General features: G+C 41.1%; 1 protein-coding gene across 3 annotated transcripts in view; it reads left to right on the plus strand.

Annotated features, from left to right (window-relative positions):
- The window catches only part of NMUR1 (neuromedin U receptor 1), a 96929-nt gene that overhangs the window by 79289 nt on the left and 4779 nt on the right, over window positions 1-12861 (plus strand). The gene's annotated exons all lie outside the window — the stretch shown is intronic.

Here is a 12861-nt window from a genome sequence, read left to right on the forward strand (position 1 = left end):
CGGAGTACCCCTTTTAACCAGTGGTTCCCAACCAGGGTGCCTCCAGCTGTTGCAAAACACACGTGTGAAGGAAAATGACTGCTATTATATTACAGTCACAAAAGTTTTTTGTTTTTTTTTAAATGCAAGCTATTGTGACACCAGATATGAGTGGTGGCAATGGGCAAGTGGGCACAGTATACGCTGTGAGCCTGCCACACACACTGCCAGGCAGGCAAATGCAATTAGATTACACAGGGGAAAAAAATGCAGACTGATGTTTGAGCCCTAAAAAGGGCTTTTTGGGGTGCTGTCCTTACAGCAGAGATCAGATTAGTCCTTCAGGACTGTAGTGGACCCTGAATAAACTAGCCTAGCTATAGCTTTCCCTATTAAATCAGCAGCAGGTTCACTATCCCTCCTCTCACTAACCATGCAGCTTCAGAATGATTCTAAAATGGAGTCTGCCCAAGAGGTGGGAGGATCTGGGAGGGAGGGTCTGCTGCTGATTGGCTGGGATGTGTCTGCTGACTGTGAATAACAGGGTCAAAGTTTACTCAATGATGACGAATAGGGGGCGGATCAAGCATCGCATATATTCTCACAGCGAACGCGAACAAGCTATGTTCGCCGCGAACCGTTCGCTGACGAACAATTCACGAAATCTCTACTGTTTAACTTTCTGGAGCCAGCTGATATATAAAAAAAAGTTTTTTCCTGGATAACCCCTTTAATGGGCCACACCAACGATCCAGCGATGGTCTATGTGGTCCAACTGCTGATTGCCGATCCTTACATAGTTACATAGTTACATAGTTAGTATGGTTGAAAAAAGACATACGTCCATCAAGTCCAACCAGGGAGTTGAAGTGAAGGGTGTAAGGGGATAAGGGGAAGGGATGTAGTTTTATAATTCTGCATAAGCATTAATGTTATTTTGTTCCAGGAATGTATCTAACCCTGTTTTAAAGCTGTTAATTGTTCCTGCTGTGACCAGTTCCTGAGGTAGACCGTTCCATAAATTCACAGTCCTCACGATAAAGAAGGCGTGATAGTTATAAAGAAGGCGTATTATTATTGTTTATTGGCCCATTACGAGCCGGTATAAAAGGGCCCTTAGATTTTCTCCACAGATCTGTATCAGATTTTTTCATACATAAGAACGTATCGTCTATGATTTGTGCTGAATATGTATTTCATTCATTTACTTGTTTTCATAATTAATACATTTCACTTTCTTATGTGTACAGTTTTGTGCATAAAAAAATCTTGTTACATTTTAATATATGCAAAAAGAGATGTAATCCATCATCTGTTCATTGCTGGAGACATTGCAGGTATTAAATGTTTGCTTTTCCTCGTGATTTGAAAGGAAAAGCATTAAGCCAATATGTGCTTTGTTGATACTTCCATAAAGATTGTCTATATTCATATTTTATTTACGGGATTTAGTAGACGTTTATAATCACACAGAATAAGGCATTATAAAGTCGCCTGTATACCAGTAATCCAGATGTGATTTTGTGGCATCTGACGCCTTTATCTGAAGCTAGATGGTGGCGGAACATCCGATCTGTTCAATAATTCCATCTAGAACTTTTGACATACAGTTCTCAAGGGTATTAATGCAGTATAGCATGTCTTTCATTTAGATATCCTAAATATATTTTTTACGACTATCTATTTCACTGGAAAAGGGGAATTCATTAGATTCGCTGCCACTTCTCTAAAGTAGGCAGACCTGATATACTTGTACTTTCTGTGTAAACACATTCTGGTCCCCAGTCCAGTTAACAATTTTTTTTTTATTTTTTATTTAAAGGGACATTCCAGTTTTATGTTATCATAGGTTATGACATAAAATAATTAGGCTTTTAAAAATATAAATGACTTAATATGTTGTGGTTCCCTGGCTTTCTGGAGGTTTGCTACATATATTAATGTTCAGTTCACAGCATGGAGGCGTAAGTATCTGTGTTGTGAAACCTGAGAATAATAATGTTAAGAGATCTATGCGTTAGGTTAGAGCTGCATGTAATGAGACGCATTACAGTGTCCCATACTGAGCAATGCTTCCAGAGCAAATTTTCTGACATATGGCTCATGCACTTAGATTTGAAATGTGTCTACATGGAAAATCCATCTCCTAATGAATGGTTCCTGTGTTACAGCAAGTAATTTCAGGGCAGATCTGACTTTGCTAATGGAGGCATCAATATATCAATGGGCTTGCTTCCTGTTGCATCTGATATATACGGTATATTCTGTACATCGGATCAGAGATGCGGTATTTTATAGTTTGTCTTGTCTTTATCCTGAGAAATCCATACACACTGTAAACATTATTCAATGCATTTGATGTGCAAGCCATTTTCCTTGACACATATGTGAATATTTATCAACAAGTGAAAAGGTTAAAGGGGTATTCCAGTTTCAGGAAATAAAAATTGTTGTATTGTTTGTATTGGTTGTATTATGATATACAGCAAAACATAGTGTGGTACTGTGCTAGCCAAAAATATCTATGTGATGATGAATGCTTTTGTGTCAAAAATATAAAAGTGTTTTAGTGTTGATTCCTTATATTAGCAAACCAGAAAGCATGATATTGTTTACATCCAGGGGATGCACATGCTTTACTATTACTGTACTAATGAAAAAAAAAAAATCCAACTTTTTGAAGTTAAAAATCTCCCTATTCTGACCCTCGTAAATTTCAAATTTTTCCATATATGGGGTTGTATGGGGGGTTTCTTTTTTTGCACAATGATCTGTAGTTTTTATTGGTTGCACTTTCGGACTTTTTTTTTAACGTTTACGTTATTCACGCATCAGTAATAATGGTAACCTACTTCTGTGGTCTGCTAGACGGAGGAGGTGATCATCAGAGCCGCCAGGAGGCAGGTGAGGGGACCTCTGATGACCATATTGACTTATCGGACTCCCACCATTACGTTGCGGGCGATCCTATGAGTCAACCCAAGCTCCGATAATGCAGCACATGCCGTAATCAATATAAATCACGGCATCTAAAGGGTTAGTGGTGGACATCAGATCAATCGCTGCTGGTAATGATTAGTGTTGCTCGCGAATATTCGCAATGTGAATTTCATTCGCGAATATCGCACTACATATTCGTAATTACGAATATTCTTTTGTTTTTTCACAGTACACATCACAGTGATCATCCCTCTATGCTTCCAGCTTGTGTGGTGTAAAGAAGGCTCTAATACTACTGTGTGAGACTGGCGTGCGAGATTCGCTTATGCTCATTGTTTTATATGCTAAATTTCGCATATGTTAATTCGCATATGCAAAAATAAAACGCGAATATTACGAATATGCAAATTTAGCGAATATATGATGAATATTCATCAATATATTCGTGAAATATCGCGAATTCGAATATGGCCTATGCCGCTCAACACTAGTAATGATGGACATCAGCTCAATCGCTGATGTCATCCATTACCAACAGGTGCCCAGCTGTTGATAGCAGCTGGGACCTGCCGTATATGAAGTAAACGCAATTCCTGTGCTCACTTCATGTACAGGACGTAAATGTACGTGTTACGCTGAGCGCTCCGGGTCCCCGCTCCTCCCCGGAGCGCTCGCAACATCCTCGCCACGGCAGCGCCCCGGTCAGATCCACTGACCGGGTGCGCTGCGATACCGCCTCCAGCCGGGATGCGATTGACGATGCGGGTGGCGCCCGCTCGCGATGCGCACCCCGGCTTCCGTACCTGACTCGCTCTCCCTCGGTCCTGTCCCGGCGCGCGCGGCCCCGCTCCCTAGGGCGCGCGCGCGCCGGGTCTCTGCGATTTAAAGGGCCACTGCGCCACTGATTGGCGCAGTGGTTCCAATTAGTGTCTTCACCTGTGCACTCCCTATGTATACCTCACTTCCCCTGCACTCCCTCGCCGGATCTTGTTGCCCTTGTGCCTAGTGAAAGCGTTCCCTTGTGTGTTCCTAGCCTGTGTTCCAGACCTCCTGCCGTTGCCCCTGACTACGATCCTTGCTGCCTGCCCCGACCTTCTGCTACGTCCGACCTTGCTTTTGTCTACTCCCTTGTACCGCGCCTATCTTCAGCAGTCAGAGAGGTTGAGCCGTTGCTAGTGGATACGACCTGGTTACTACCGCCGCAGCAAGACCATCCCGCTTTGCGGCGGGCACTGGTGAACACCAGTAGTAACTGAGAACCGGTCCACTAGCACGGTCCACGCCAATCCCCCTCTGGCACAGAGGATCCACCTCCTGCCAGCCGGCATCGTGACAGTACGTTCTGCTGCATAAAGTACCAGCGAGTGTCCAAAAAAATGCCATCATTTATATGCCTAACTGACTACAGTAAAGACGTTCTGCTGAATGGTGAGTGCAGTCTCCTTTCTTTCTATTGCAATATTCACATTGCATTGTATTGGGATTATGCAGACTCCATGTTCAGGCTAGGTTCCTAGTGGTCAATTAACAGCTGTGAATTAAACCCTTCAACAGTGCAAGTGCCGGTTCATTGCTCTCTCTGCTACAGTCTCAGTAATTTAGTGCCACCAATTTTCTTAAAGCCCAGTAAGTAGCTCCACCCTTAGCTCTCACTACAAACATGTCCAAAAAAATTCCAGGGCATTAAGCAACACTGCCATAGCAGGGGTATATTTGGCAAACTCAAGGAAAAACACTCACATTTCCTATGATTTCTTGACCATCCGGTCGTTTGTTTATTTGTATTTCCACAATTGCTGAGGATTGAACGGCATACAGATATTCCTAGCCAAAGCAACTCCACACATCAGTGTCAGGATCTGACGTGCAACGTTTCGGGGTCCACACCCTTACTCATGCAGACTCCGAAACGTCTCGCGTCAGATCCTGACTCTCTCTGATGTGTGGAGTTGCTTTGGCTAGGATTATCTGTATGCCATTCAATCCTCTGCAATTGTGGAAATACAAATAAAAGAATGACCGAATGGTAAAGAAATCATAGGAAACGTGTGTTTTTCCTTTTGTTTGTCAAATATACCCCTGCTATGGCAGTGTTGTTTAATGCCCTGGAATTTTTTGGACATGTTTGTAGTGAGAGCTAATGATGAATCTCCCTGTCTGTGCTGTCCCGGCGCGCGCGGCCCCGCTCCTTAGGGCGCGCGCGCGCGCCGAGTCTTTGCGATTTAAAGGGCCGGTGCGCCACTGATTGGCGCATGAGGTTTTAAACAGTACCTTCACCTGTGCACTTCCCTACTTATACCTCACTTCCCCTGCACTCCCTTGCAGGATCTTGTTGCCATTGTGCCAGTGAAAGCGTTTCCTTGTGTGTTCCTAGTCTGTGTTCCAGACCTCCTGCCGTTGCCCCTGACTACGATCCTTGCTGCCTGCCCTGACCTTCTGCTACGTCCGACCTTGCTCTTGTCTACTCCCTTGTACCGCGCTTATCTCAGCAGTCAGAGAGGTTGAGCCGTTGCCGGTGGATATGACCTGGTTGCTACCGCCGCTGCAAGACCATCCCGCTATGCGGCGGGCTCTGGTGAATACCAGTAGCAACTTAGAACCGGTCCACCGACACGGTCGACGCCAATCCCTCTCTGGCACAGAGGATCCACCTCCAGCCAGCCGAATCGTGACATTAGAGAGTAGGAGGCCGAGGTGATGACGGGACAGTACTGTTTTGTACGCTTAGCGTGCTTCCACAAGCCAACACCTCAGACCGGCCGATATACTTTGTATTACTCTAATGGATAATGTTTGATTTATATTTATTTTTTTTAAAGTGGCATTGGCTAGTGTTTCCTCCAAACAAATATTGCTGTATAGTGCTAAATGATTACTTATTATTAGTAAATGGATTTATAGTATCATCGCTAGGGTTATGGGCAAAGAAAGAGTAATGTCTGCACCTTGGTGATCTAGGATAGTGAAAGGGTTAATGGCAGTAATCCTGGTGGTATATACTAAATAATATGTTACAGCCCAGATCTCTTGTGGTCAAGGGCAGAGAAGAGTTTATATCAGCAGCCCTGGAAGGGTAGGGCAGAGAAGGGGTTGATGATACCATACCTTGAGGTCTATGGCTGTGAAAGGCTTTAAGGGGTTTAACCATGTACAATTTTCCACAGCAAATATACTTTGTTAGGTTGAATAAATAAATAAATGTCTGCTTCTGAAAAATAATGCAGACATGACCTTATTTCCTTGTCTCTGTCTTCTATTTTTACTCTCTCCTTTTCAGATGAAAATCTGGTGGGGAAGTTGCTTTCTGTCACATGACTTGCTTTGTACATCATTTCCCAGCAGCCATTAGTGCAGATGTTCACTCCTGTGCTTCATAGTGTGAAAATGTAATCTTCATAATGGTAATGTTATCGCTTCTCTTATGAAAGTGAATAATATGCTTCCCCCTTTCATGCTGCCAAGTGAATTTAGTGTTACAGACTGTAATATAGACAGCTATAGCTGTACATAATGTATATTTACCTCAACCTGGCCAGTGAATATCCAGTTAGACTACCTCATACATAGTTATTGCAGTGAATGATGTAGTTCTAGAAGCTCCTGATAGACCAGTGGAGCAGCTGTATATGCTGAAGTCTATTTGGCTGTATGTTATTCCCAGCAGCCAGTAGTTCAGATGTTCACTCCTGTGCTTCATAGTGTGAAAATGTAATCTTCATAATGGTAATGTTATCGCTTCTCTTATGGAAGTGAATAATATGCTTCCCCCTTTCATGCTGCCAAGTGAATTTAGTGTTATAGACTGTAATGTAGCCAGCTATAGCTGTACATAATGTATATTTACCTCAACCTGGCCAGTGAATATCCAGTTAGACTACCTCATACATAGTTATTGCAGTGAATGATGTAGTTCTAGAAGCTCCTGATAGACCAGTGGAGCAGCTGTATATGCTGAAGTCTTTTTGGCTGTATGTTATTCCCAGCAGCCAGTAGTTCAGATGTTCACTCCTGTGCTTCATAGTGTGAAAATGTAATCTTCATAATGGTAATGTTATTGCTTCTCTTATGGAAGTGAATAATATGCTTCCCCCTTTCATGCTGCCAAGTGAATTTAGTCTTACAGACTGTAATATAGACAGCTATAGCTGTACATAATGTATATTTACCTCAACCTGGCCAGTGAATATCCAGTTAGACTACCTCATACATAGTTATTGCAGTGAATGATGTAGTTCTAGAAGCTCCTGATAGACCAGTGGAGCAGCTGTATATGCTGAAGTCTATTTGGCTGTATGTTAAATGTGTGTGAGGCGAACTAAGCATGCCTAACCAGAAGCGGCATCCAACCTATATTGGCAGGGCTGCCTTCTGATAATTGTGTTTTATATCACATGATTCTTCATTTTAGACCTATTTGTCTTCATGGTAAAAACCCCCTTTTATTATTTGCTGGTGGTCTAGGGCACAAAAAAGGTTAGTCTAGGGTAGTTAATGTTTTATACCTGGGGTCAAATGATTTCCTCACCCAATTCTCCAGGCTGCTTTCTTGTTCTGGCTATGTTCATCACTGAGGTGCTGCAAGGGATAGAGAGAACTGTGCACCTGTGAGTGTACCAGCACACAATTTGTCCATAGATAGTCTAATATGGCAGCTCATCTCCATGCAAACAAAGTACATTGAAGCTATGACATACTACTCTTCAGTGATATTTACAGATTGCATTGTATATGATGGAAATTATGGGGAGAGTGCTTCTTTACAATTCTTCTTCAAACTGAAAAATTGTTTAATAGATTGTAAGGCCATATAAAACTTTTCTTCATTGTAATATAGTAAAATGTTTAACATAGTTTCCTAGGTCTGTAATTGTCATCTCACAAGGTTCCCAGGGTTCCAAATCCTTTAAAATAACATATATATATATATATATATATTTTTTTTTTACCAGTCATGGTTGAATGAACAGTTAAACTGTAGAGTAAGTAAGCATTTAGTTACACCCCCCCCCCCCCCACCTTTCTTGCAGTCTCTCACTAATTGTTAATAAAGTACATATTAGTTATGCTCATGAGGCCTCATATATGAGACATAGAGGTCTACAGAGTTTTTGCTTTATATCCCTAGAAGTTTGCTTCTACTAAGTTCTTTTTTGGAATGAATAAAACAATCCTTTCCATCATAAGAAAACTCTAGGATGAACTTTACAGATACAAATGACTGCACATTGTATACACTGACATTTAGAAGGTAGCAGCTCCATACTTGAAAATCTCTACACTTAGTTTACTAGAAGACCAGTAATTGGGAATTAAGACACCTCCTAGTCTATTTGTTGAGCTTTTATTCTTCATCTTTGTTATTTTGACTTTCAAGTGTGATATTTATCCTGCTAAATATTATCTTTTGGCTAAAAAAACAGGATGAAAAAATATCACTGTCACTTGTTAAAAAGTGAGAGTGCTTAGATGTTGGTTCTTTTTAAAGGCTAACTAAAATGATTATTTCAAGTAGCAAACATTTCCAGGCGACCCAGGTTTCTTCATTAGCTATGGTTTAACAATATCTAAAGATTTACATACAATATTTATACATAAAAGTAAGAACATTTAAAGGGCTGGTTCACACTAAACTTGCATTTTGTCCTCCTATCATCTTTGGCCCTTGGCTATTAAAGCAGTCTTCTCCCTATGCTCACTACCTGAGCTGTTTTGTGCAAAGGTGTTCTACAGTTTGGTTTATTCCATTCAGGACTTATGTTTCCTGACCTTGTCTGATTGTCTCTAGCCTGCCCAGCCCTCCTGACCATTCTACATAGTGAAAGAACTCTACAAGCTTTGACTTCTTCCTGTCTGACTACGCCTATTGACTGCTCTGTTTGTACTGCATTTGGATTTGTCAGCTGTTGCCAATGGAAACGTTTCAGATGGTAATAACCTAGGGCTAAGTTACAGGGGTGGAGGGTGAAAATGAGGGCATTTCTTGTATTTCAGTTTAGCCCCAAGTCAGATTCATTGCATCTCTGTGTATTCATATCTGCCAGGTAGACCCCATGTTACCCACATTCTTTAAAGTATACCTGTCATTTCAAAAGATTAAAAAAAAAAAATCTACATGGCTTTCATATGAAACCATTAACAGTGTAGTGACCATATCATTTTAGTGCTCTCACTGCTTTTATTGAGTCCCTGAGAGTCCCCTTAGTGGTGCATGTCTGCTTTTCACTTTCTCCATTTTAGGGGGCAGGACCAAAGCTGGACTGAACTGGGTATAATTTACAGTAATCTACTATAAATGGCAAATATAGAGAGAATGGGACACTTATGCTCTGACTTTGCAAGGTGCTATGTAAGTAGAAATGAATGAAACAACAGCTGTACAGTGAGGAAAGTGTTACACTAAGCACAGAACTGTTTTGATGAGGATTACAAGCTAATGGGACAGGGAAGAGGGGAGATTAAATTCAGGAGGCAGCTCAGTGTGCAGTACAGTAGTAAGAACACAAGGGGTAGCTGCTCAGAACTTGATTTACCTTTGAGGGACAGTGTGGTTCCTCTGGTGGTAGGTGAGAGATGCTCACAATTTGCAGGTACACAAATCAGGATTTCTCTCTCTCTCTCTCTCCTGCACATATTCACTGCCAAGCACCAGGGAAGAGATTGTGGTGTCTGGTGCCACCTATTGGAGGTAGCATCCCTGCATGTCAATGCTACAATGCTAAGCCCCTTTAAGATTGCCATATCTCATATCTGGGGATTATAAGCCACATGAAAGGAGGGGCTTGTACTCTCGTCAGTATAAAACAAGGTGCTGGCTGACTGAAACAGATGCCTTTTATTGTGGGACTGAAGGGGTAAAGTTTCTCTCTAAAAATAGCACCAAAGGTGTAGGAAGTCTTATAGGCCATGCAATGCTCCACTGCGTAAAAAGATCCATCTCCCAGAAGGTAGAGATCTTGCTCTTTGGTGCACCAAAGGGCAAGCTCTCTCCCTTCCGAGATATTTTGCTGATTTTTTTCCCAAGTGGACTATAAAACTCCACATAATTTTCAGAACTCTCCTCAAGGAGACATTTTACCCCTTCTGTCTCATTTGATGGCACCCTAAGGCTTAAAATTTTAGGGGCGAGTTCTCACTACAGAAAATCAAGGAGGGATCTGCGCAGAATCTTGGAGTTAAATTCAATGCAGATTCTGCTTTGAATCAGATTCCCATTGAAGTACATTGGTTTTTCACTCCTCTGTGCACAAAGCAGAATTTCCGAAGCAGATCTGAATTTGTAACTAAAATACTATTAAGTCAATGGAAATTTATGCACTAAATTCCATTTGAAATTTAGCAGAAAATAAATGTAAATTCCACATCATTTCTGCTCTATGTTACCATGGAACAGAAAGAGGATTTCAGCAAGGAAATTTTACTTTACTAAATTTTATAGGTTGAACTTACCATGATAATTTTCATCATCTGAAAGAATACATAGCCCTTAAGTATTTAATTTTCTAACTACTGAAAAACACTGTAAGGAAGGGTCACACGTAACACATCTGCACCAGTCTTTCTCCACGCGTTTTCATCTCCCTTAGGGTAGGGTTTCATGTAGCACATCTGCAGCAGGTTTCCCTTGTGGAATTCTGCAGCTCAAAATCTGCAAGAGGAATTTCAGCTGTGAGAAGCATGCTGCGGATGTGTTTTGTGTGAGCCTACCCTAAGGGAGATTTATGAAAAATTGTGTAAAGGAAGACTGGTGCAGTTGCCCAGGGCAACCAATCAAATTGCCTCTTTCATTTTTAAAAAGTCCTCTGAAAAATGAAAGAAACAATCTGATTGGTTGCACTCTGGACTCAGAGAGCACTGTGGACAAGACAAAAAAGAAATTCAAAAAGAAAAGAATTTCCTTTGTAGCATACAGCTGCTTAAAAGGACTGGAAGGGTAGAGCGTTTTTTAATGAAGTCATTTACAAATCTGTTTAACTTTCTGGCACCAGTTGATTTCAGAAAAAATGTTTTTCCACCAGAGTAACCTCTTTAAGGTCATAATGAGCTTGGTCCTTTAAGCGCTTGACTACCTTTGACACCCTCAGAACAGAAATGAATGCGTTGAAAGGATTTATGGCATTCACTGTAGGAACACATCCCTCAGACCTCATGGGGGATTCGCAACCAAGGACAGGACTTAATCCGAGGACAATAAAAATGTTCACACTCCAGTTGAAATGCTCCAAGTATAAACTGCTCTAGGTGTCCCCCCCCCCCCCCCCCCATTAACTGTTCTGAAAACACTATTCCAACGTCCTTCTGTGTATATGTGACATTCTTAAAGGGGTACTCCGGTGAAAACCTTTTTTCTTTTAAATCAACTGGTGGCAGAAAGTTAAACATATTTGTAAATTACTTCTATTAAAGAATCTTAATCCTTCCAGTACTTATTAGCTGCTGAATGCTACAGAGGAAATTCCTTTCTTTTTGGAACACTGATGACATCACGACCACAGTTCTCTCTGCTGACATCTCTGTCCATTTTAGCAACTATGCATAGCAGATGTATGCTAAGGGCAGCATGGTGGCTTAGTGGTTAGCACTGCTGCCGTGCAGTGCTGGGGATTTGGGTTCAAATCCCACTAAGGACAACAATAAAGCGTTATTATTATAATAACGTCAGCAGAGAGGACTGTGCTCGTGATGTCATCAGAAAGCATTCCAAAAAGAAAAGAATTTCCTCTGTAGTATTCAGCAGCTAATAAGTACAGGAAGGATTAAGATTTTTTAATAGAAGTAATTTACAAATATCTTTAACTTTCTGCCACCAGTACCCCTTTAATTATCGTGATAAACTGCCTGAAGAGAATAGGAGTCTTTTTTTTAAAGGAGAATGGAAAGGAGTATTCCAAGAATTCCGAAGCTGATATAAAATTCCTGTAAAGCATCCCATACGTTGCGTGTGTTTATAGAGGCTGATATCTATTAGCTTGCAGAGGGATCATCTTTTTCTGACAGCTTGTCATATGGAAAGCAGCATGCTGTCACCGCTCTAGATTGATAGAAGCTTCCAGGGATTATGTGACCCTGCAGCATGTCCAGGTGATGTTTGTATCCATCCGGATGGGGCTCTGGGTTCTTTCATGTTGACAGCTCATGGCTGTTCTCCCCTTTTAACTGTAGGTGTTTTTTGTCGGCTTATACCCTTATTAGGAAGTTTGCTTAGTGCTATGGGGTTTTGCTTTATACCCCAGCAAGATACTTCCAATAACCTCTGGACAAATACCTTAGGTGGGCATTAACTATTCTTTCCACAGGGTGACAGGCTTTTTTGGGGGGGGGTTTATGATCTATGATAACAGCGAGAAATGTGAACTGCGTAAAATACAATTCTGCAAACACAACAGGCGGGAGGAAAAAAATGTTTATCTATTCATGGAAGGGCCGGGATATTTTAGCAGACAGTGTGCCTTGTATATGTGCTGCCTTCTCATATTAGTAGCGGCTGTGAAAAGATTTAGAATTAGACAAAAATAACGTCTTTCCCTTGCCAATTTTGTTTTACAATACATGAAACTATATAAAGAAATAATTGTACTGTGCTGCAAAGCAACAAAATAATAACCCTTCAATATCCAATATGCAGCCAGACGGGGAATGCTATTCATTTCATTGAAAAAGCATTTCCTCCTGAAGAAAATACCTGAAAGTAGAAGACGTGAGGTTGTTGGGCAATGTGGAAACTTTCCATATTCAGTTCAGACATATCTGTGTTATTTCATCTTGGATATTTAAACAGGCTCAATAATCACTATTGGCAGCATTACAGTGATCAAAAGATTTGGAAAGACAAGCTTAAAGGGGCACTCCAGGGGAAAACAAAGGGAAAGTTAAACAGATTTGTAAATTACTTCTATTTAAAAATCTTAATCCTTCTAGTACTTATCAGCTGCTGTATAAGATATA

This window comes from Hyla sarda, chromosome 3 (genome assembly GCF_029499605.1).
Source record: "Hyla sarda isolate aHylSar1 chromosome 3, aHylSar1.hap1, whole genome shotgun sequence".
Taxonomy (NCBI): Eukaryota; Metazoa; Chordata; class Amphibia; order Anura; family Hylidae; genus Hyla; species Hyla sarda.